This window comes from Danio rerio, chromosome 7 (genome assembly GCF_049306965.1).
Source record: "Danio rerio strain Tuebingen ecotype United States chromosome 7, GRCz12tu, whole genome shotgun sequence".
In the NCBI taxonomy this organism is placed as follows: Eukaryota; Metazoa; Chordata; class Actinopteri; order Cypriniformes; family Danionidae; genus Danio; species Danio rerio.
In genome coordinates this window covers 63,968,436-63,990,570 of record NC_133182.1, presented here as the reverse complement: position 1 = coordinate 63,990,570, position 22,135 = coordinate 63,968,436, and the positions used below count along the sequence as shown (strand labels likewise).

The following is a 22,135-nucleotide window of genomic DNA, read 5'->3' as shown; positions in this document are numbered from 1 at the left end:
TCACGGTCAGCTCCTGTCATGAGTGATTTTGCGGCCGCAAATACATTATAAAGAAAGAAATGACATGTTTGCCATGAATTATACCTTATAAATACATAATGTGACTCTTTTAACAACATTTTAACACCATTGGTGCACTTTGCTGAGCAACATATGTAAAGACAATGTAAAGACTTGTACAGCCACCTTTTCTTTTCTCCTGACCTTGAAAATATGAGTGGCAGAATCATAGAAATGCTGAATTAGGATCCTCTAGGGGGTCGAATCGAGATCGCAATCTTTTTTCGATAAATCATGCAGCTCTAAAATGAGGTTAACTTAAGCTACATTAAACTCGGTTAAAACAGCTTAATCATCTTTCTAACTTAAGATGTATAACTTGGTTTAATAAGTTTTAATTACATAAAAACACATGGTGTCATGACTTACTGATCAAAAATAGTTTACAAGTGTATGTGACCAGCATACAAATGGTGGCGCTTTGAGTAATAAAATGTAATAAAGTAGTTATTTCATGATATTTGTCTATATACATTTTTAGGCAGTTGGCTTTGCCAATGTGGATGTCTTTATGCAAAAGGAAATGTGAACATAAATAAAAGTCATGCAGCAAGGAGTTACACTTGCAGACTGTTCCTATAAAGATGGATAATCCCCAGTCAGAGGATGTGGAAAGAGGTCACGTGCTGTCGTCTTGGAATTATGGTAATTACTATATGGCATAAATTTCATAACCAAACACTTGCGAGAAGTAATAAAGAAAATGACATATGAGACAAGAGTTGGGGGTCCTCAAGTAGCTTGTTGCTGAAGTGATCTAGCATAAAAACATAAAAAGGCTTTAACTGATCATTTACAAGACTGTGACAATAAATGGTCTATATGTGTTCTTCCAGCCATCTTAGGTATTTTCATAAGAATAAAGTCGATTTATAATTTGGTGCTAACTGATATAGCATGTTATAATAGAAACTATAAAATAATAAGCTAGATGCATTAACTTACTGTGATTTAACTAATACAGAAACAAATGTGCCCAGCTATATCATATCTAGATAAATATGTTGAGATATCAATATCATATGTAGAAAGCTAGAACAATTTGCGTTTTTTCTGACTACTTCGCATGTATTTACATTGATATGACGCACATTTGATCGATTAGTTACTTTATTTCACCAAAACTACACACATTTCATACTGTGAAAACAAATATTAAGCTTCATCAGTAGTAAGAACTATTCAGTTTTGCGAAACAGTTGTATAATTACCTCATCAGCTCCTCAAAATAATGAATAAATTATGATTACAGGATTTTTTTAACACCATATGTGACAACAGTGCCAGTCCCACCTGCCGGTAGAAACAGGTATTGCTGAATAGCTGACTACATGACACAAACGCTGCGTTAAGTGGAGCGCTTGATGTATGTGCTAATTTTAAGGACTTCGATAACAAAATAAATGTTCATTTATTCATTCATTTTCGTGTCAGCTTAGTCCCTTTATTTATCTGAGATCGTCACAGCGGAATGAACTGCTAACTTATCCAGCACGTTTTTACGCAGCGGATGCCCTTCCAGTCACAACCCATCTCTGGGACACAAAATAAATGGTATACAACCTATTTTTATTTAAGTGCAATATATTCCAAAAGATCAGGGGCTTTTGACAATACATCAGGGGCTTAAGCCCACAAAAAAAAAAAAAAAAAAAAATTCTGACAAATTTGTAATCCAAAAAAAAAAAAAAAAAAAAAAAGACTCACTGATTCGCCTGGCAGCAGTCCTCACACTATTTGATAGAGCATAACAAATAACATGCAAGTAGTAAATTGTAATAGCCTATACTGTTTTTCCCCTTATACACCAGTGTGAATACTGATATTTTTGTTATTGAATTTCAAATAGGTTCAATTTAAAGGTCAAAGGCTTATGTTTTTCAGTTACAAATGGCCTACTGATGCTTTGCTTTATATTTTACATTAGGCTATTATTTGTGCATAAACATATCTAGATATAGTTATAAACATACTGTTTGTTTAAATACAACATTTTTTGTCATTACTGCAAACTTTGAGCGGAAATATCCTTAAATGTGGAGGGGGCCTATAAAAGTGGGAAAGGGAGTCTCAGGCAAAAAAAGGTTGGGAAAAACTGCCATAATCAGCTTCGCAGTGTGTTATGGGATGAGCAAGTATCTTTTACAGTGCTTTACCATGACATTGTTTTCAAGCTGCCTTCGCACTTCATTCATGAATATATAGTTTTTCTGAAGAGATGAATACAAACACAAAGAGGAGGGATACAGTCAGCCAGTACAGTCATCTCTCCAACAAGATTGGTGTTGTCTGACAGCTTTTCCTCCTCTCTTTGTTTATTTTTTAATTCTGTTGGAATATTTGAGCGTGTTAATTTGGGCTAAATCGAAAAACATTTTAGTAAATATGTTCATTTGGTTAACAAGTGATGTAAATTTTGTCACATGGCAGCATTTTGATTCATTTTACACTGTTCAAACCAGAGCAGTCAATGCGGTGTGAAAAGAAACCCAAACAATGTGTCATTTGTCACCCTTAATCTCAACCAAATAAACCAAACCACATGATTGAAAGCACCCAATAATTATCATGACTATGGAAGTATCTAACAGAAGAATTTATAAACACTCGAATGAAGTTATAAAGTTAGCTTGGAGTAAAACATGTTAATACATGCAGTATTTTCACATGTTTAGATTGACCAACAACAGAGCTGTAGTCATTATTGCAGAATCATTTTATTTGATGAAAACTGCCTTCTTTCATCTGAGAAATATCGCTAAATTACGAAATATGCTATCCATCTCAGATGCAGAAAAGCTAGTTCATGCTTTTATGACTTCGAGGCTGGATTACTGTAACGCTCTATTTGCTGGCTGCCCAGCATCCTCTATTAACAAACTTCAATTAGTACAAAATGCAGCAGCCAGAGTTCTTACCAGGTCTAGAAAATATGATCATATCACCCCAATTTTATCCTCCTTACACTGGCTGCCTGTTAAGTTTCGTATTGAATTTAAAATATTACTTCTCACCTATAAAGCTCTAAATAATCTAGCCCCTGTTTATCTAACCAACCTTCTGTCTCGCTACAATCCAACTCGCTCTTTAAGATCTCAAAACTCAGGGCTTCTGGTAGTACCTAGAATAGCAAAATCGAGTAAAGGAGGTCGAGCCTTCTCTTTCATGGCTCCTACACTCTGGAATAGCCTTCCTGGTAACGTCCGAGGCTCAGACACACTCTCCCAATTCAAAATTAGATTAAAGACCTATCTGTTTAGTAAAGCATACACTCAATGCATCACCTAGCGGGTTCCACACAGGCTTCTGCATCTTGCTTATATACACTATGATTAGCAGCTACGCTAATTATTCTCTTTATTCTCTATTTTCACCTGGGGATACTCATCCCGAGGTCCTCAGATTATGCAGAGTCACTGATTGGATCCAAGACCAGCGACAAGATGATCCCAAGGTTTCCATATCCGGGACCAGGCCATATCCTGAGCTGCTGCTGCGCTGATGGTCATGGGGTGTGGAGAACAGGAGTCTGATTCCAGCGATGCTCAAGGGACAGACGAGTCTTCGCTGAGGCCAGCTTCCAGCCTCCACCGCGGTGACTGAGGCTCTGCACAAGACTTTTGGCCAGCGGAGAAATTAAAATGGCCGTGCCCAACTGAGTCTGGTTCCCTTAAGGTTTTTTTTCTTCACTCCTATCAGGTGAAGTTTATTTCCCTCTCCGCTGTCGCCACTGCCTCGCATGGTTCAGGATTGGTAGAGCTATGCATCGATGAATTTGCTCTTCAGTGTTTGAACTCTCAGTAATGATTTTAAATCACACTGAACTGAGCTAAACTGAACTGAACTTAAACACTAAAAACTGAACTACACTGTTCCAGTTACTATGACCATTTATGTGAAGCTGCTTTGACACAATCTACATTGTAAAAGCGCAATACAAATAAAGCTGAATTGAATTGAATTTGGTTTTATTACTGCAAGTCTGTCAAATCGTTAAATGTAAATAAGAAAAAAAATAAATAAATCTAATTTTAACCCTGAGACATAAGAAACGATTTAGCTGAAGAAACACTCAGCTTCTCTTGGTTTAGACTATTAATCTAAAATGCTGGTTTATGTTAATAGTCAAAACATTACACCAGCATGGCATGTATTTAATTTCCACAAATCAAAGGCACATACAATTCTTGCTCATTTGGAGGGACTTGGATCCTCTGGTTCAACAACAAAAAAAGTACACAACTAATAAAAAGTTGATGCTGTCAAACTGCCACTTATTTCTGCAGTCAAACACAAGTGTGAATAAGCATGTTTTTCAGTTTCCACATATATTTCCACTTAGTCTGTGTTGAATACAAGTTGTGTGTTCCTGCTTTAAAAGATGCTGTATGTAAGTTTTTGACTCTTCTAAAGCATAAAAATACCATAAGTTTGCAGATATTTCAGAAGCATGCCAAGTAAACATTCTTGTTTATCTTAAAAACACAACACTGAAGACAGATATTCTGCTTTGAAAATGTTTTCTATGCCGAAACACTATATTTGTTTTGGTAACTTTAACCAGCCCAATGCTAGATTAATCAATTATATTTCAGCACCCCAGGTTGCCTTGGTAGAAAACCGTGTATTTTATTCATTCATTCATTCATTCAGAAAGGCTCTGAAGCATGCACTCGTGGTTGAAATGTGACCTCCAGTGGACAGTAACAGACCCCGAAATAAGACGCAGATTTTCACATGAGGTTATTAATTAGCAAATAATATAAATATTATGGGCGTAAACATTGGGTGAACAGGTTACATTGCAAACACGTGTCCTGTTAACACACTACATGACGAAATACGCAATAAGCAATTTAGCTGTTTGCACCAGACGAAACAGAAATTTAAATATAACCATTCAGAAGCTCAGAATATGCACTCACTTACGAAATGGTAAGGTTTATATCCATTGAATACATATTAACCCTCTTTAACATTATTAAATGTAGACGCTGAATAACTGATATGAGTCACAGTTCTGACGTTTAATTTCAGATGGTTTATTTTATTTTCCAGATCTGAGGTAAACTATCCGCTGCTGCTTTCAGTAGTATGGCAATAAATGTCATGTAAAATGGCATTCAAACTCACATTTTTAGCATTTAACACTGAATAAAGCATGAGGTGTACCGGAGTTGATCATTGTCATAGTTTTCTGTTGTTCAGCAGTTTAAATCACTAACTCCTGTCCTCAATCTGACAACCGGCACTTGTGTTTGTTTTGATCCAGGAATGCAATACCTCAGCCACTCGGTGTTAAACTTGCATACTGCACCTTTAAATAAAATTGTGGGGAGCAAATGTTCCTACAAGTACAGCAACACAAGTGATTGGAGATTTTTACATCACATTAAATTAAGTAATTTTGAAATATAAAATAGCAACGCACCAAAAATTAACACACGTCCAGCACACCCATGAGTCCACAAATGTGGACGTAAGGACGTAAGAGTAATTATTTTCATATTGTACATACTGTATTTGCAGAATTTTTAGTTTACAAGTAGAGTTGAGGTAGGAGTTAAAAAATACAGTATGTACAATATGAAAATAATTACTCTTACGTCCTTACGTCCACATTTGTGGACTCATGGGTGTGCTGGTCTATGAAGGAGGTGTGTTAATTTTTGGTGCGTTGCTATTTTGATTAACTGAAATAGACTGCACCACTGACTAACTCAAAGCTGCTCTAAAGTCCAGTGCAGAATGTTAGTTATGTATCTTTGCAGGTTCAAACGCTTACACATTACTTAATACACACATTACAGCAGTACACAAATATCCATATGAAAACAACTAAAGGATTATAATGTTACAAAAACATTATTGTTTAAAATATAAAAACAATTGTGACGGGGGTGGCTCTTCGCTTTTCAGTTTATTCATGACAACTTACATCTGTATAATATTATTATTAATAGCAGTATTATTTATTATATGCATATTTATATTTGTTTTAATAAAAACAAGTTTAGATTTGTGGGGTTTTAGGGACTTCTGCATCACCATATGGTACATAAGAACAGGATGCGTGTTTGGTCAGTTTTTTGACCACACTTCGTTGTTATTGTTCATTTATTCCTTTACTGGAAATTAGAATGAAATTTAGAAATAGTTTTGTAAAAAAATCTTAGTGTTTAACAAACAAAATTAAATATGTAGGCTAATGGATGTCTTCAGTAGAGTGAGTTTCCATGGTTTCATTATCCACAAAAGTAAAGGAGTAAAGTAAAAGTAAAGAAAAAGTATAAAAAGGATGAATGGAGACTCGTTCTTTTTCCTTGTGCTGTAGACGCTCTGTTAAAGCGTTTTCTTGCTAGTGAAGTGTTCAGTTTTGACACGTACAAAGTCTACCATGTAAATAGCAAATGTGCCATGGAGAGATGCAATTGACTCTTAAAGGGAATGGAAGATGGGAGTCTGATTGGTTTAATGCAGGTTATGCTCAAAACACACCCATAACACCCATGACAGGCCCTTAATGCTTTTGCGCCATGTACTTTAGGTTTTGTACCTAGATAAGAGCCCTATGTGTGTTTGTATATATACTGGTTTTATTGCTTTACCAGGTCAGAAATGTGTACAATGACATGAGTATGACGAAGGTTTGACATAATTGAGGTCGTTTTTCAGAATATGTCTTATGACCTTCGATCTAAAATGCTTTAAAACTAAAATTGAAAATTAATGGCATAATTTAACATGCAAAACTTGCTGCAGGTTTACTGTGAGGGTTGAGTTTAGCGGTAGCAGGGTCCAACGCTAAGGATTTTTTCTACTGGCTCGATCGGACCAGTGGTTCAGATTTTTACTTGCCTTGCCAATATTTTCACTGGCCCCACTAAGAAAAAAAATAATTAATAGCTTTTTCTCAGCAAAAAAAAAAAAAAAAAAAAAAAAAAGTGTCAAAATGTTTGTATATCTAAAATTTTAATAGAAAATAAAATGTTTTGCAAACAAAAGAAGCAAAATGTGCAGGTATTTTATTGCACAACAAAAGATGGCTGACCTGCTAAACTGATGGCAAACTGTACAAGACCTCACTTGATTTTGTCTAGTCATGGTGTACTCCTGTAATTGTCTGCTTCAACGACGTTACAAACAAATGTTTTCTTTTAGCATCATCATTTGATGTTGCCGCCATGTTGCTGTCTCTTCGCAGTACTGGTTGTTACAGAAAAAAATAACGTGCTCACAACATCCAATCAGATAAGAGGAACCAAGAAGAAAGCATTTGAAGGCTAAGAAAAAAAAAACTCGGTTCTAAGACTGTATTTCCACACAATTGATAAATTTTTTTTTTTTTAAATTACAAAAAAGAAAAATTCCGGGCTAATTAAACTTTAGTTGCAAGGCAGTAGTGGCCCGATCGGGCCAGTAATGACCCCGTCTACAGTCCCGAGCATCTCACACGCTAACCCGGCACCATCATGCATTTTACAGTATATCATGCATTTTACAGTATAAAATCCATTACACCTATGAAGAGAAAACCTCCAATGTGAACGTGTGTGTGTGTGTGTGTGTGTGTGAGAGAGAGTACTGAATGATGATGTGTATGACTTGTAACATTTGTATGTATAACTTATGGTGGAGAGTAGTTACATCAGAATCATGATTTTGCATCACTCACTTTCTCTCAGCATGCGTTACGCTCCTCTTCATTTTTATGTATGCCATATGGAAACATCCAGATGGCATGAAACTAACAAGGGTCATTAACAATCTAAGAAACATGAAAAATCTACCACAAAGCTGCTGGAGACATTCAAAAGTGTAATTTTAGTTAACGATCCATTGTCTGAATCTTTATTTATCTTGGATGTAAACAAATGTCAGAAGCATGCCTCAGTTTGTTCCACCCAACATCCGTGTACAATATAAATGCTTTCAAAGCTCTTTTAAATATGTTTTGAAATTCAGCCAAATATGGGCGTGTTGCCCTGGACACTGTTGCCATGGCCTTACCAGAAGACCAGTGTGTACAGAATCAGCTCTCTTGAGAATGCCCATATCATCACTTAATAATGCGTTAAATATACAAAACAAGGATCCACCTTACATCCTGTGTAAGGCATCTCTCAAACACAAAGTCCCTGCCAGCTATTATTAAGCCATTTCAGTTTATGATGAAGGTTTTATGCATCTGTTAAAAACTGTGAGTCACACTGACAAAAGAAAGGCATTCTTTGTGGTGTATTTTGTTGCTTGAAGGGCTAAAATTCCAATGTTGAGTACAGAGACGCTTCCTTGTACACAAATGCCTGTTGTCTGATAAATAAAAATCTGATAAAAATGATTATGATAATCTGAGTAACATTTACCTCATCTGACCCTTTGAAAAAAAAGGGCTGTTGTAAGCAAGCGTTGTCTGATGTATGTTAAATAGTATTAAAAGTGGTTAACTTAAAACATTAAGGATTTCTAAAGTAAAAGAAGCCACATTTCTAAAATGTCTGATGTGTCAATGAACCTTTTTCACATAACTGATGCGTTTAACAGTCATCGTAATATTAAATCCTTGAAAGTTTTTAAAGTTTAGATTTTTTTTTAAACGTATCCATTTAGACATGTCTTATATCATCTTACAAAAACGACTTATTGCTTATGCAAGGTGTGAGGCTGATAGTAAATCTGACTTTATTTTTTCCTCTGACTGACGTCATTAGTCTCACACTATTTTTTCCTCTCTGAACGTCTTGATAACACCTTTGTGGAGTTTTTCTGCTATTAGTTTAGCAAATAAGATTGTAAAAAAATATATTTGTTGTACTCTCCCATTCACTGCGCTTTAAGTTTACCCAACCATGACGTCTTCCACTACTGAGAAACCCGAAAATGTGAAAAGAGTCTATAGAGGTTATGGTTTGGGAGTAGTAAAAATGCATTATTTTAAATGATAAATTACTCTTCTTTTTTGTTTAACAAGTAATTCTACAATAAAAAAATAATAAGAATTAAAACAACCAAAATTTTTTGGAGCTGATATTAAAGGTTTATTATACATCCAATCAACAGATGGTTATCTTTGAAACAGTATTTATAGATTATATACTGATTAAGTGACAAAAAGGACTCGAGTACTGGCTGCAGAAAATTAAGTTTTGTCAGTATGAAAATAAAACAAACGATAAAGCTTACAATTGCAATAATATTGCTAATGTATTGTAAGTTTCACAATAATACTGATTTATTCGAATTTTATTTATGTAGTTTTATGTAGTTATATAGGTATTGTTTATGTCAGAGATGCCCAAACTAGGGCTTGCGGGCCAAAGTTGGCCCATGATATCCTTAGATTTGGCTCACCATCTCACCCGAGAAGAGAGAGATAATGATGAAGATGGTTTAGAGCAGAGGTCTCAAACTGCCGGCCCGTGGGCCAATTGCCCCCAAAACATATATTTTTGAATCACTATTATTGTCGCGCAATCGCATTTAGCCACTTGTGGTTTTGACCTGGCTTCTACTGGACATTTAAAGTACTGTAATATGTTTGCGTTACTGTCAGTTTCTCTCAGCATGTGGTCGAAAGTAACACACATGCAGATTATTTCTGGGGCGGATTTAAACGTTGAAGTACATGTCCGGAAGTGCTCTTTCTTTAATAAAGCTTTCATTTTGAAAATATTCAATGGTCATTTGATTATAATTTGTTTTATACTACCTGCATTGAGTTGTACAAAAACATTTCCATGGCTTACACGTTATGATGGTGGTGTAAATATGATCATTTTGCTAATATTCGATTTAAATTCATTAGAAAATTTGACTTCATATTTTCCCCTTTGTTATAGTTTTCCAAAAAAAAAAAAAAAAAAAGATGTTGAGAAGAACAATTGCTAGTAAAGTCACTAATGTTACCCAATCTGCTTTCTGCTGTCCTAGCGCTATCTGTTAAACTTTTGGTCAAGCAACAATTGATTGGTGGGACAAAATAATAATAATAATAATAATAATAACAACAATAATAATATTGCCTATTATTTTACTGTAATATTTTCATAGCAATTTAAACTACCCCATCATTATTTACAATAAGAAACAAAAAGGAGCTTTGACTGCATATACTCTGTTGAAAAATATCTTGGTGCTTTAAATATATCAGGTTTCACTTTTTGTTTTGCTTGAATGTTAAAACAGCTCTCCTGTGAATTGTCAGTCACTGATATGGCTCCCTGCCAATTTGAGTTTGAGACCCCTGGCTTAGAGACTGTCATTTCTAATTGATGTATTTATTTATTATTATTATTTATTTTTTTTGTATTTTTTGTTTTTGTTTTATTGCTAAGCTACAAAAAGCTAACTGAAATTAAATGTTTCAATTAAATTTTTTTAAAATGTACATACTGGCACCCGACAAATAGAAGACAATGCAGAGACATAGGTGATCAAAAGAAGACAAAGGCAGATTCTGCTTGGCTGGTGTAATTAGCATTGATTTTTATATATATATATATATATATATATATATATATATATATATATATATATATATATTAATTAATACCATTTAGAATAACGTTTTCTATGTTTTTCAAATATTAGGAAATGAATTAGAAAATTACCCTTCATATGTAGTTTGGTTTATATAGTCTTGCAATTAATTATAATTAGTATTTGAATGGGTGCATATATTGTAGTTATATAAGAAAAAAAAAATCAAACCATACTCCTGTTCAAAAGTTGCAAGAGGTTTTTTTTACAACGACACAATAATAGCATTAAAAGCAAGACATAGCGACATCAACAAAACTCATCGTATGCCCTTTTTCCAGCTATTTAGATCTTAACTGCAGTGCCTAAAAGAACTGACGCAAAAGGAACAGCTGTAATTCTCCGAGCGTCCCATGACAGTCAGCAAGGTGTTCAGAAACAGACGTTTGCTCCACAGCAACAAAGCCTCCACAACATCTTTGAATGCTGCAGATGAAGTATTTGTAGCATTAGCGATCACGATAACAGATCCATGGTCATAAGACAGAAGATTAACAAATAGGCCTTTGGTGATTAGTGTAGTGAACTACATAAAAAAAAAACAAAAAAAACAAAAAAAAAAAAACTTATCACCACTAAATGTGCTGCCCTTCAAAGAGAGTCATGCTTACAAAGTGGGAAATGGCTAAAGGGAAAAGAGATGGGGAGATTAAAACTGTGAATATTGATCTACGGATAAAGGTGCTGCTTTGTCTTACAAAACGTCATGCTCAGATGTACAAAACAGGCTAGTCTGTGTACACACCAGTAGTGTAAATGTCAAGGTAAAATCCCGGAGCTTGACAGAGCACAAGACCCAGTGGGCCTTTGCAGGCCACCTCAGACCACACCTTACTCAGCACAGAAGACCTTGTCAAAAAGTAAACAGTGTCTGACTGTAAACACCTAGACAAACTGCATAAACCTGCTCAGCCCCCCTCAAAGCTACTGTAAACATTAACACAAGTCTACTAAGCCTATAGAGACTGGCTACGTGGAAAAGGCTAAACTATACTCTACAATTTGAGAGGGATATTTTTAAATGACCACAGTTGCTTATGAGCTTTTACTTTTAGTGTGAAGTGTTAAATACACTACTGTTCAAATGAATTGCATTATCACAACAATGCGAGTTTAATTTCATGAAAATTTTATAAATAAACCAAAGAGTAATAATGATAATCAGGTGATTACAGTAGACATTTGTTAGGTAAGGAAAGCAGCATAAAAAAATTGATGGATGCAGCAAGTGCTAGAGATCATTGCTTTTTGTTTTATTATTTCTTCATACCTTAATTGTCAAAGGGCAGAACATCTACACCTTTTACAAACTACACACCTTTTTCTACAGGGTATATGCGAGTTCACAGTAGAATTAATGGCCTCAACCACATTTAAAATTATACAAATAACCACCAAACTACAGCTTGCCTGAATCACGTATATACTTTACCAAAACAAGGAAAGAGAGTTGCAAGGAATTAATTAAACCTGACAAATGCTGTTTTTATTTTACTAAATGCTGACTCTAAAGCTAGAGATATTAATGGTTTAGGATATAAATAAGATATGAGAATAAGATATGGTTTAAGATTTTATATATAAAGAATACATGTAACAACAACATAATACATCATCACAAATAAATGTTATGAGCAATTCTAGCATTATGGATATGACTATTAAAAACTCAAAACATAAATATACATAGAAAGTGTATGTGAAGTTTGTATGTTAGCTTATATTTAAACATCTAATCATCTAACAACTAATCACAGAGTTATAAGATCCGAAAAATATTAATCTGTAAACAATTTTTATATTATAATATAATTTTGTGACCAAAAACGTTAACGAGTTTACAGTATACAACATAATAGAAATTCTTTGAATTAAACTGCACAACCCAAAAGAAACAATGCTAATCAAAAGGATAAGAGTTGATTTTATTTATTTATTTATTTATTTTTTATTTTTTTTTTATTATTTAACATTTTTGCATTTATGAGGGAAAAGCTTGGCTATGGAAATGACAGATGTGAAATTGTCACTAGTTTGACTTTGGTTCAAATATAATAGTTTGAAAACATTGACATATATGTTTGAGTATTTTTTAAAGCACTGCAAAATATTTGCTTACATAAAAAATGTAGAAACAGCTTCTCTATTTTGGTGAAAACTTGTAGCAAGGTTGACATTTGCATTCAATTAGAATACAGCAAATAAATTAGTTTACAAAAACATCATGATTCTGTCTTCAGAGCTTTTACATCATTAGTCTATTCATTGCAACTAAGAAAAAGCTCAACACGACTTTTATCATGGGTTTAACACGAGGGTGTTATTTGTTTTCGGCTAGCTATCAATAGTCAAGTAAAACTTGCTTTCTTCTGTGTGCACGTACAATCTATAAACAATAAACTTAAACAACGAGTTGGTTAATAATAAACACCTGCTAATCAACTCGATACACTGTATCGCTCATATTCCCGAACAAAATCAGTAATAATACTGCAAACAAGACATATCGATATTAAAGTGCACTTTGTTTCTATTTAAAATTTTAAAGATGTCAAATATGGAACTAAACTGATCCCTGCGCAACAGGTGAAAGGGAAAAACTTTGGCTCTTATATGATGTAAACCTTTACCTGTTCCACTGATGATGAAGGTGTGGCTGTCGTTTGCCAGATGGGCTACAATTTCACGGATAACTCCGGCGTTCATTTATTTTCCCAGTTTGTGTCTCCTAAATAAATTAAATTAAAACCGAAGCGACGTTAAGAAAGCGGAGTGTCCCAAAAACTTCTCCCATGACCAAAAGACGTCGCGCGCACATCGCAGCCGCTTCCTCCTCCTTCCTTACGTGTATTTTCCCCTGGTGTTTTTGCTTCCGAGTAAACCAAGGTCCCCCGTGACTCCGCTCCTCCACACGTCCATTTGAATTTCAGACGGCAGTCCTGGGAAGGGCCTGAGCTCGGCACGTTAATGACAAACCATGTGACGACGGATCAGGAAAACTCAGCGAACTGGGAAACACACTTTAAATCTTTGGCACGCAGGAAAATAATTACAGCAGCAGCTGCACAAATGACCGTCATGCAGCCTAGGCAGGTGTAGCAGGTGCATTCAAGAGGATCTGGACAAAACAGAAATAAAAGCTAGACTTCTTTGTACTATGTTAGTAATATTAAAGCATTTTATAAAAAGGGAACTTGAGTGGGATTTATCAGTGTGACCCACTAAAAGTTACTTTAAATGTTACATGGAGCTAGTGTAAATATCACTGGCTTTATCTTAGCATTCCTTCCCTTATTGGTTACTTGTGCTCGCAGTGTTTGCTTAATATTAATCAGTAGTCAGGACGTGTGTAGAGTGTGCGTTGCCTTAAGGTAAGCAAAAACTGGCCATTTCCAATGCCAGCTGAGGGTTAAGTTTGTAAAATAACTTAAAATAACTTTGTGACTGGCAGTCAAGTGAAGTTTAATGTATTGTAAATTATTAAATTTTTGAGGATGTAGCCTATAGCTATAGTTTGGTATTATTCTATATTTGTGAGGGTTACAAGTTTGAAAATGTTCTCACAAACACAGATGAACAATAAACCTGTCAAAAACTGACTCACAGTATGATGGCATTCAACTTATTCATATTTTAGGAGACAAAAAATAGTACAGGGGCCTAATCTTTTTTTTCTTGCTGTATTAAAGGAGTTAATTTAATAGTCCTTAATCATTTACTCACCCTCATTGTTATTCTAATGCTGCCTTCACTTGCTATTACTTTACTTTTCCCACAAGGGAAGTTGAGAATACAAGCATTTTTGTGTTCAAATTTGTCAGGACGAAATCAGGACGTCCTTTACGTCCTAACGACACCAGGTTTATTCTTGGCCATTTTTTTGTAAAAGTCTTAAAACTTTTAAAACAAAGAAATAACATTTAATTATGACTAGAATGTTTTGTCAAATTTGTTAACAACCTTATGCGTTCAGGGTGGTGCATTGGGTTGCACAATCGCCTCACAGCAAGAAGGTTGCTGGTTCAAGCCCCGGCTCTGTCTGTGTGGAGTTTGCATGTTCTCCCCATGTTGGCATCGGTTTCCTCCAGGTGCTCCGGTTTCCCCCGCAGTCCAAACACATGCAGTACAGGTGAATTGAATAAGATAAATTGGCCGTATAATGTATAGGTCTAAAAGAGTGTATGGGTGTTTCCCAGAGTTGGGTTGTGGCTGGAAGGGCATCCGCTGCGTAAAACATATGCTGGATAAGTTGGCGGTTCATTTCGCTGTGGTGACCCCTGATTAATTAAGGAACTAAGCTGAAAGGAATGAAGAAATAATAAACCTCATTCATTCACCTTATATTATATATATACTGTATGAGCATTAAATATGCTCAACCTTATATCTTCACCTGTATTTATCGACGCAGAACCCATTATACAAGTGTGCTCTTATAAATATCTGAGTGTTCACATAGATAGCTGGGGTACACATCAAGACAGTAATAGACTATTAAAATATTAGCTGACCCCTTGCACAGTTTTATTTCATGATAATGAATTATTGCCTTCTGGTAAACGATACAGGTTGCCTGTGTATAATTAGACTTTTGGGCTACGCAGTGGCGCAGTAGGTAGTGCTGTCGCCTTAAAGCAAGAAGGTCGCTGGGTCAGTTGGCATTTTTGTGTGGACTTTGCATGTTCTCTCCCCGCGTTTGCGTGGGTTTCCTCCAGGTGCTCCGGTTTCCCCCACAAGTCCAAAGACATGTGGTACAGGTGAATTGTGTAGGCTAAATTGTCTGTAGTGTATGAGTCTGTATGGATGTTTCCCAGAGATGTGTTGCAGCTGTAGTGCATCCGCTACGTAAAACATATGCTGCATAAGTTGGCGATTCATTCCACTGTGGCAACCCCAGATTAATAAAAGGACTAACTTGAAAAAAAATGAATGAATAATTAGACTTTTAAATATTGTAATATTTGTTAATTATTGAATGGTTGTGTTTTTTATGTCTGTTTGTTTAGTTTATGCAAATGTGGGCCTAGTGTCCAGAAAAAATGCATGTAAATGTTGCTGTTTATAAAACATAAAAAGACACTTTAAATAGTTTTTCATGTATATAAATAAGAGAAGTAAAGGTGATGTAGATGTTGTGGAGGAATAAAAAGCTAATAAAGAATACCAGTCAGTCACAGCAGCAGTTATTTTCTCCTTCACTTTGTTTAAATGGATAGTTCACAAAAATAATATTTTTACCATGTGTTCACTTTCTAGAGAACTATTTTACCTATCTATTTTTTAATCACTGTTAAAGGTAAAATAGCTTCTTTTTTATCTTTGAGAAACATTGTTTTCAAAAATTTTAATAATTTTCTCACGTATTTGTTGGCAAACTAGCGATCCTCTGCCCATCTTTGCTCCTAAAGAACTAGGACTTTCTTACATGCTGCTTTTGTACCATATTTTACAGTAGTTACAATCACCTTTTAACATCACCTGTTACAAATCACATCATTATTTACCCAAAAGGGTATATGCGGAACTACGCTAAAGAACTTTTAATGGGTCAGTAACCTGGGTTAGGCGTTTCCGGGGAAATGTATGGCATTGCAAAATCAGCACGTTTAAGGTCTGTTTTCTTTAAAAATCAGCAATGTCTACTGGCTGAGGGATATCCAATATAAAATAAGTGTCAGAGTGTACAAGAAGCACTGCATTACATTACGTTTTTCTTCACCATGTCTTTAAAATATAAACATTTAATTAACCCCAGTATATTCAACGGGGCTTCTCTGCTAGCCTGCCGATTCTGACGGGCGCATGCGAGTAAACAGCTTTTGAATCGTTTTACGCTTTAACAATTATATAAATGCCAAGGTCTTTTTAACTGCTTGTATTTAATAATACCACATCGATGCTGTGAAAGGAACCATAAAAAATAGAAAAAAAAGTCACATTAACCATTCACCAGAAATCTATCAGTATGGGAAGAAACCCTAGCTCCGCATATACACTATTTATTAACTTTTAGTATTTCTAAAATACATGAGGAACACATTGAATAATGTTTTATGTATTCTCTGCAATAAAATACAAGACAACGTAAATTTAGAAATTACTATTTTCTTTTTTTTTTTTGCTTTTTCAACTCTTACCCAACTTATTCTGATTTGGGGTTGTAGTTTTATACATGAGACAGAGTCTAACCTATTGTGTTTTATTAGTTTGTACAAATACACAAACCCTAAACCTATACCTTACAGTAATGCAAAAAACAGCTATTACTTTTGCATAGTGTGACAAAACTTATGATATATAGATGTTTTTGTCCCATCTACCCTCAAAATAACCCACATCTAGGGTTGCCAGCTTTGTTACAAGGAAATAATTTACATTAATAATTGAATAACATTTCCCAGGATTGTATTTTGTGATGCAGGAGTAAAAATACTTGATTTTTACTTGAGAGATTGATTTAATCCAAATCATTTAATAAACACAGTCGGAGTCAACTAGTAAGCTCTTTTATACATTTTCTTTCTTATGTTGTAAAATCTGTCTATAACCATTAGGATTTTAATGTTATTGCTTTGCTTCTTTTCAACCTTCTATTTCAAGCCCCTGTCAGATGATAAGCACTGTGAGATTGTTAAGTTAGAGCCTGCTAAAATAAAATATAACTACCCAGTGAACAGTGATGGTCGCCGATTCACAAATTCAGTTCATATGAAAAATAGTTAAATTGACTGGGAATTAAATTTGATTTAATTGTACGTTAAGATAACACAGCAGTTTCATGTCACAAAAATTGATACACAAATATTAAAATCTAATCACAAACATGGCTAATAAACTGTATTGTTAGTTTGTGAACTTGTTTTTATTTGTTATTTAATGAATTTAATTTTACATTAAGAAAATAAAGATATTTATATATACATATACATACATATAAATACATACATACACACACACACAAACACACACAGTATATAAAAATTGTGTTTTAATAAATTCAAATGACCTCACAAATGCAAGTGTAATCCAACACCTTATTTGCAATTATCATTTGTCAGCTCTGTCAGCAGCCTGCAGCATTATCAAATCTTGTGTAATACATATTGGCTTATTGTTTGCTGTAAATACTATTATATAAAATTTCCCTTTCTTTTTGACAGATTAATCACAAGTGCATTTCAAATAAATACTACTAATTAAAATACACTTAAACAAAATATAGTGATTGAAAATAATAAAGCCCTTATTTATCATAATACTAAAGGCTCTTCTTGAGGACAAAATTGGCATATTAGATTAATCAACAAACAATGTAAAATGTAACTGTGAAGTGTGACTGCAGAAAATTCAGCTTTGCCACAATATGAATAAAAGGCATAATAAAATATATTTTGACATTATATAATGTTTTGAATGAAATAAAGGCAGCATTGGTAAAGCCTAGACACAATATGACTGCACACTTTTAAAGTTTATCAGTTCTATTTTATTGATCTATTTTTAAGCCACAGCCATTTATTTTGTACACACAAAATCATGCAGAAGAATTTAACAGCAGTACATTTCCACTCCTACGTAGAATACTCGCACCAGGAAATGAAAGCAGAAACTGGAGGATGATCAGAATAAGCATGCTATTTTAAGTAGTGCAAATATTGACTATTTGATGACAATTGTGCTGTTACAGCACAGCAAGTTCCTAGAGGGAGATGACTAAGAGCGTTTATGCCGTGATGAGTTGATGTAAAAAAAAAAAAAAAAAGTGGAATGCATTTGTTGTTGTTTTTTTTTCTGACACACAATATGCCAGTTCCATAGTCATCACAACAGGGGGTTGATGTCACTGGTTCAGTTTCCATAGAGACCACACACTGGCATTCCTGCCCTTAGATACCATTTGTTTGTGTGTTGAAGCCTGCACTGATGCACACATGTGCGGGAGATTTGGGATGTGTGCAAACAGTAATTGAAATTGATATGGAATAGCACTTACCCACTGTTTGACACACTTTAGCACACATTCGAGCACTGCACAGGGGAGGAAAGCTATTATCAGCCAAATCATTCAAGGTTTCAGATTGGGTCATGTAGGGAATATTTTTAACAAAGATTTTCTCATGTAAACTATATTTCTCTTGAGGGTTTAGTGTGATGAAGTAAGTTGAGTAAAAAGAAAGATTTGTATGAGCTGGATTATAAAAGGTATAACTGTAACTGTATGCATTTAAAAAAAAATATTTATAAAGCACTCTGCTTATACTTTCTTTCATAAAGAAAATTGGGTTAGACTTTATTTTTGAGGTGTCTTTGTTATAGTCTTTGTTACATCCCTGCAGGACATTAACATGATGTCACATTGATGTTGTACTCCAGCGTACCCCTATGTCATGGTGACGTTAGATTTTGTTTGGAAATGAAAATCGGTTTGACTTTAGAACCCAATGTCAGGCCGGCATCAAGGTCAAACGTCCAACCTATAATCAACCTACACATTGACTGATTATAATCAATCCCACATTGACATTATGTGGACGTTACCACTATGACATCTAAGAGACGTTGGATTTTGGTCACTTTCCAACACAACCTAAAATCAACCAAAAATCAGTGTAATTAGAAGTAGATATTGGACATTAAAGTACATTAACATTAAATAACATTGCACTTAGACACTGGCTAGACATTGATTTGGTCACCTGTTGTCATAACCTAAATCTAAACTAAAATTAACGTCTTTTGATGTTGTGTGCCTGCTGGGATTTAACTACCACAACTTTATGGTTGGGGTTAAGGTTGCATGTAATTATGCATTATTAATTTGTATTACTTTCAGTTTTTCTCAGTCGCTGTGGTGCATTTCTCACAACACTAGTACATTTCTGCACAACAGTTAATGCATTTCTCAAAACAATTGGTACAAACTGCAAAACCTAGATAACCTGCAAAAGCGCATCACATGCTCAAAATGGATAGTTCATGTCTAAAAAGCAAGTATTGATGTCAATCAAAGAGTCAGTGTCATCAAGATAAAAAGTCCTGACACCATTGTTTATGAACAAGATAGCTTTGTCATTTTTTCATTATGACAGTTTACTCTGTACATTTTTTCAATGCCAAAAAGTCAGATGTTGGTGACACTTCCTGAAAATGCTCAAGAAAGCACTATATACTATTAGCACAGCCATTTGAAGACTACAGTAAAGTTAGACATCACTGCATTTAGTGAGGTGTCTAAGTACAAGATACTGACTATGTATGTATCACATTTTTACTCTGCATTTGCTCTTTACAATTCTAATTTATTCACAGCATTGTGCAAAAGAATAAATAAACCCTTATTTACAACAAACAAACTTTCTTTGGGTAGAGTAGAGCTGTGCACAACTGTAAACAATATTGCAGTATATATCGCAACTGAACCTACAACACACACATGTCTGTAAATCATTCATAAAATTGTTCAATTTTGAAGAAATTGTCAGGAAAATAAAGATTTACATTTTTTTAAATAAAATTTGCTAGACAGATTTTGAAAAATAGTTCAACATTTTTGTATGTAATGACTCAAGTAATGAAATGAGGACTATTAGTTTTATATGGAATGTCTATTCAGCATTTACAAGTTTAGTTAATTTTGACTGACATGACATAAGCAAATGATAATGTTATAAACAGCAGAGAGTTGTGTGAAAGCAATTGTTGCACGTCCAAAAGCTTTCACAATGTGTTGGAAGAAATGAGAAACTGCTACCATGATGTGCACAAATGACTAATTGTTTTGAGAAATGCATAAACTGTTGTGTAAATGTAAATAGTGTTGTGAGAAATGCACCAAAGCGACTGAGAAAAACTGTAAGTAAATACATGCAACAATGTTTAACAAAGGAATCTTAAAATAAAGTGTTGCCTTAGAAAAGGGGTTTGTAAATGTTTTAGCCCGCGCCCCCTAAAATAACAATGCCAGTGATTTAGACCCCCAAATTCCTCTGAGGTGGTTATAAATATAGGCTACAAATGTTAGGCACACAGCAATGACGCTGTATAAACATGAGCAGATAGACAACACAAAATACTGCAACAATCTAACAACCATATCTTTTTTATAATTATTTATTAATTTGTGTAATACTCAAACTCCGCGGACCCAGTACGTCATCGACTTTCGCTTTTAAATGTAAAGGGCTAGCATTGCACCAGACCCCCTTAAGTAGTTTCGTTTAAAAGTGTAGAAGCTATATTTTATGCATATTTGCATGATTTTGATTTTTAATTTTACTGTACAAAAGTTATTTACACATAAATACACAGTATTTTGGATACCCGAGCTGGGTATTGAACATTGGTTCATTTCATGTTTTATATGTGGTTCATATATGACACATGTACAAGTTATAGCACAAATGAAAGCTCTTGCCGGTACTCATACGGTTCTAACATTCTTTTTACTGAATTACTTTCACATATCAAATAGTTGTCGAATGAATTGCTGTGTTTCCATGGCGGAGAAGTGAAAACAATACATTTATGATCAATAAGCAGCCCAAGATAGCACAGATAGCTGTCATCTCTTACCTTATGCTGTGCACTTCAGGGCAATTTCTCCTCTGTTTTTAGTGTGATGTGCATAAGTAATCCTTTTATATGTCTGAAGTGGTCCAAACCCAGTGAATTATGTTTGATCAAACAAAAGAATAGTGAAATATGTAAACAAGGATCGGTCCCTGTGGCTTGTATAGCACCTCTTATCAGTTAAAATACAACAACTTTTGCATAGATTATAGTAGAGACATTTTTATTTTCCTATGTTTACAGACATGTGCAGGAACTAACAAAATTAATTACAACAAGCTAGACCACACAAAACCTAAAAGGTACACTTTCCAATTTGAGTTTATAAAAAAATACAGAAGTGCTTTTTTTTTTAGGTGTTCATTATAACACAGACAACATATACAGGTATTTTAAACACTTTCAATAGTGTTTTATGAAAATTCAAAGGGGTTTCTTTAAAATGATATAAAAAATTTTGCATTTACACCTCTGCATGTGGATTTGGGAAGCTTTAAATTTGGGTAGGCAAAATCCAGGTGGAAATCTCAAAATAGCACTGGGGTTTAAAAGGTTTAACCTCACCGAATGAGACCACTCAATGGTGGACACTATATTTTATCACAAGCCTATTCTTGGTTTAATTTTGGAAACTGCCAATCAGATTTCAGAGATCATCCTCAATGTTCAGTTTTGACCTGTATTTATTTTTAATGTATTTGATTGCCATAAAGGTGTCAGTAAGTTTAGCCTGGTGCAATAAAATCAATCTGCTGTAGCTGACGCTACTGCTGTGTTGTTAATCTAGTGTAAACACACAATCCTATGAAGTTCTTTTTTTTATTTTTTTATTTAAAGGCTGATGACTTTTCATTTGCATGATGTTGCAAAAAAAAAACGAACATTTTTATCTTCTGTGGGTTATGGTTAAAATATGGTAGTTCTAATAGTTAAGAATTAGAAAATCAAATAAGAATTATTTGATTTT

At 34.4% G+C, this 22,135-nt stretch overlaps 2 protein-coding genes across 2 annotated transcripts in view; one reads left to right on the top strand and one right to left on the bottom strand.

Annotated features, from left to right (window-relative positions):
* The window catches only part of zgc:194930, a 39,790-nt gene extending 26,279 nt beyond the window's left edge, over positions 1 to 13,511 (bottom strand). The window contains exon 1 of the mRNA NM_001130770.2: positions 13,230 to 13,511. The gene's annotated coding sequence lies outside the window, so the exon portion shown is untranslated. The remainder of the gene's footprint in view (positions 1 to 13,229) is intronic.
* The window catches only part of LOC141375164 (uncharacterized), a 340,778-nt gene that overhangs the window by 222,764 nt on the left and 95,879 nt on the right, over positions 1 to 22,135 (top strand). The window lies entirely within an intron of this gene.